Source organism: Phascolarctos cinereus, unplaced genomic scaffold (genome assembly GCF_003287225.1).
Source record: "Phascolarctos cinereus isolate Bilbo 61053 unplaced genomic scaffold, phaCin_HiC Scaffold_5;HRSCAF=322, whole genome shotgun sequence".
Taxonomy (NCBI): Eukaryota; Metazoa; Chordata; class Mammalia; order Diprotodontia; family Phascolarctidae; genus Phascolarctos; species Phascolarctos cinereus.
In genome coordinates, this window is record NW_027555958.1 from 210,548,332 (window position 1) to 210,552,720 (window position 4,389).

A 4,389-nucleotide genomic window follows, 5' to 3' on the forward strand; every position below is an offset into this window, starting at 1 on the left:
TAATTGTGACAAAAGGGATAGTTTCAGAGAAACTTGGGAAGGTGTATATGAACCAATGCAGAGTAAAGTGAGTAGAACCGGGAGAATTATTTAGACAGTAATAACAATATAAAAATGAGCAACTATGGGAGACATAAGAATTCTGGTCTACATGATGACCAGTCATGATTTTAGAGTACTAATGATAAAGAAAGCTACCTATCTCCCAACAGAGAGGTGATGAACTCAACATACTGAATAATTTTTAGACAAGACCAACATGGGAATTCATTTTGCTTGACTATGCATTTTTGCACGGATTTTTTTTTCCAGGAAAGAGGAAGGTGGAGGGAAAAGACATTTAGCACTTACTAATTTTTTAACCCAAGAATTTTTTGTTGTTTTTATTTTACAGCCATTTATGCCATGAATTCCTTGGGGATAGTTTCCAACAGCTCAGATTCCTTGCCACTGGTTCTCACAAAGTGTGCTTCTCTGGGTGGAGTAGGCTGACGCTTCAGTTGAATCCAAGTGCCTTTTTCTTTGGCTTCCTCCTTCTTCTGATCATTTTCCTTTACCCGCTTCAGGAAGCTATCTCTGCTCTTCGAATGCTTAATATGCTCAATACACACATTAATTCTCTTGGCTACAATCTTGCTTTGTTTACAACAATGCTTATAGCATGTTCAGTAACATTATAGACCCATCCAGTCTTGCCATGGTAACATTTGTGAGGCATTCCTTGCTGAACCCTGCCCATACCCTTGATATCTGCAATATCACCTTTCTTGTATATTCACATATATGTAGCCAGAGGGACAACACCATGTTTTTGAAAGGGCCTAGAAAACATGTATCATGTCCCTCTCCTTTCTCCTTGTGTGTTTGTCATTTTGGCAACTCACTGGAATATGACGGAGCCAGCAGAAAGCAGCACTAATTAATTTAAAAAATAAAGTTTATTTTTTTAAAGCAGATTTCTTTTGACAGTTCATGTAGACATGATGAAGAGTAGTATATCAGCTAGTGATTGAATAAAGCTAATGTTCCTGACAAGATAATTAATTTCTATGAACTACGAATTTCTAGGACTCACTAAACTCTAAGACAGTCATCAGCTGTGGCCAAACTCTTGCTAATGAGCCTTGCTGTATGTAGCCAAGATGGTCCATACTTGACAACAATATCAGACTGACTCAAAGCCTTTTCAGTTTGGTAGGGCCTACCAGACCTTGAAATCAACAGGCAAAGCCTCCAAATATTCAATGTTATTTCCACATTAAGATGCAGAAGTCCTCTGTTTCATTAAAAATCCATTTTCCCTCAGTGGTATCATACTTAATTTTTACTAGTTAAGCTATTCTTGGTTGTAAGCCTATATTTGTTTGCCCTCTGGAATATTATATTCTAAGCTCTCCCTTCTTTTATGGTGGTATATAATCTTGTCTGATCCTGACTGCCTGTTTAGTATTTGAATTTTTTTCTGGCTGCTTGCAGTATTTTTTCTTTGACCTGGAAGCTCTGGATCTTGGCTATAATCTTCCTGGGAGCTTCCACTTTGTCATTTCTTTCAGGAAATTATTAGTGAATCCTATTTTTGCTTTGTCCTCTGGTTCTAAAAGATCTGGATAGCTTTTATAATTTCTTGAATTACATCTAAGTTCTTTTTTTTTTTGGTCATAACTTCCAAATGGTCAAATGATTTTTTTTTAATTATGTCTTCTCCACCTATTTTTCAGGCCAGTTATTTTTGCTATAGGATCTTTTATGTGTTTTTTTTCAGACTTCTGACTTTGTTTTTTAAATGCTTGTTGTGTTTCGAAATTAGTAGCTTTTATTTGATCCATCCTAACTTTTGCTTGGGTAATGTTGTGTGCCTCTTGCACCAATCTGTTCATTGCTTTTCCAATTCTTTCTTCCTTGGCTCTCATTTCTAATTTTTCCTCTAGTGCTCTCATTTCTTTTAAAACACCATTTTAAAATTTGTTTTAATGATTTCTGCATCTCTTCTGGGAATTTTGGTTGAACTTGTACCCAAGTTGTATTTTTCCTTGTTACTTTCCTTTTGGATATTTTGGAATCACTCTCTTCTTCTGGGTTTGTGCCTTGAGTGTCCCTTTTACCAGAATAGCTCCTAATGGTGTTATTCTTTGTTTTTTTTGCTCATTCTTTTGGTTTGTTTCATGCATTTGGACTTTTTTATGAGGCTGAACACTGTTTACTTCTAGGGTGAATGTCTGGGCATAATTTATGCCCTCTTGCTGCTTTCTTTGGATATTTCATGTGGTGTTATGCTAGAATCTTAGGGATAGCTCAGACTGAGAATTTGTAAGCTTTCAGTGATCCTAAAGTGATATGATCTAGGATAGTCTCATCATTGCCTTTCTTATCTGAGCTCTAGAGGTTCCTGACCTGGGTTGGGGTCTGAGTATTACACCTATGGATCTTGCCCTGGTAGGATTCTAGTCAATTGTCGTTGGACTCAGCTACTATCTTCCAGTTGGAAAGCTCAACTGGTTCAGAGTAATAGAACCATAAATAACCCTTAAGTCTGAGCTTCATGCCCTGGTTATTCCACTGCATGCTTCAGACCAGGCTGGAGGGTAGAACTGAGGCTCTACTCTTCTCATGCAGTCTTAGCCACACACTAAACTTATTCCTTATAATCCTAAAAAGTAGGTCAAAGGTAGAAAGGAAGATGTCACATACACCAAAATATTTATAGTAGCCCTTTTTGAAGTAGCAAAGAACTGGAAACAAAGTCAATCTCATTGATTGGGGAATGACTAAACAAGTTGTGGTTACATGAATACAATGGAATATTATTCTGCTATATGAAATAGTGAATATGATTATTATAGATAAACATTGGAAGGCATATGAGGGTATACAAAGCAAAATAAGCAGAACCAGGAAAACTATATACCTGTTATAAATATTTTTGTGTATGTGGCATCTTCCTTTTTGCCTTTGATCTTCTAGAGATATATGCTTACTTTTAAGAAGCATGATCTCTTTTTAATACCAAACAACTTTACAAATCCCACTCATACATTAGAAGTATTATCCTATTAGTATCTATTGATCAAGAAAATGCATGATGATAAAAAACAACTATGAATTCTGTAGTGCTTTTAAGTAAGTTTATCTTATCAATCACAATAGCACCTAAAGAAATGTATACAAAAAAAAGCAGGAGCAAAACACATTTATCTAGACTATAGAAAATATATTTGCTTATTATACAGACCCCTACTGCATATTGAATTGACACTAAAGTTCAAAATAATGCTTGGTTCCATTATAGATTTGAGGAATTGCTTTGCCTTAACTCCACTAAGGTTCAATGGTGGGTAACCACTGTTCCAATTCAGAGGTTATCTAACTTATAAACCATTGTTTTCTAAACATAGTTAGAGTCTCCCAGGGGCCCTTTATAACTTCAATACTAACAGAAATTAGGGAGAGATTTAAAGAATGGTAAAGAACAATGAAGGACCATAGAAAATAGTTTGAGTTTATAAAGAACAAGCGATGACACTTACTTGTAAGTGGAATGAGGAAGGCAATAGATAGTCAATGGATATTTATTGAACAAGTATCATAAAGTCAATCACTTGGCTATAGGGTTTGATGCAAAAAGAAATTGCACATACATAGAAATTCTTTATCAGAATTTTAAAAGTTGGGGAACTATTGAACTAGAAACCATAAGAATAAGATTCATCATCTCATTTTTCTAAGATAGACGATAGGGAAATGCATTATTAATTCCTTGTCAAAGATCTCTTTACCTCCCTCAGGCTGACTGAAAAAATAGTATGGATGTATGAGTCAGAAGTTTGATGTATAAGCCAGAAGTTTGGAGAGAGGCAGACAGGCTGAAGAGAATACTGAGAGAAATAACTGGAAAGAACTCATGAAAAACCAGCCAGAATGTAGATGGAAGCCTAAATACATTGAAAACCAAGGGAAGTAGTGAAGATGGCCAAAAATGGATTGGAAGGGTGACTATACTAAATACTAAATACCATATGGGGTTATGTCCAACAGACTTAGAACTTTCCCATAGTCATGGATTGGCTTGGATAATAGCCCTCCAAAAGTCACTCTCTTGTTAATAATTTGACTTGGCTACATTTAGTATGATTTGCACAAACAGGGTTTTGGCAATATTCTCAGTCAGTGGAATTAGCTCATCCAACCAGCTGGATTTGCACATGCAAAGATGATTTGGTGGGTGCAGGTGTTTAGCCCCTCTGTAAGAATTACCTATTAACTGAGTGATTAATGATAATTAGCCTTTCTGTTGGCCATCCTGTCAGGATTAAAGATGAATTCTGAGAGGACAGGGAAGAGATTGATTGTGAAAGTCCATGGCTACCCACATTGCTTGCTTTCCTTGAGTAT

At 36.0% G+C, this 4,389-nt stretch overlaps 1 pseudogene; it reads right to left on the minus strand.

Moving 5' to 3' along the window:
- Nucleotides 1–398: 398 nt before the first annotated feature.
- On the minus strand, nucleotides 399–871 carry LOC110217902 (large ribosomal subunit protein eL21 pseudogene; annotated as a pseudogene).
- Between the last annotated feature and the right edge of the window lie 3,518 nt (nucleotides 872–4,389).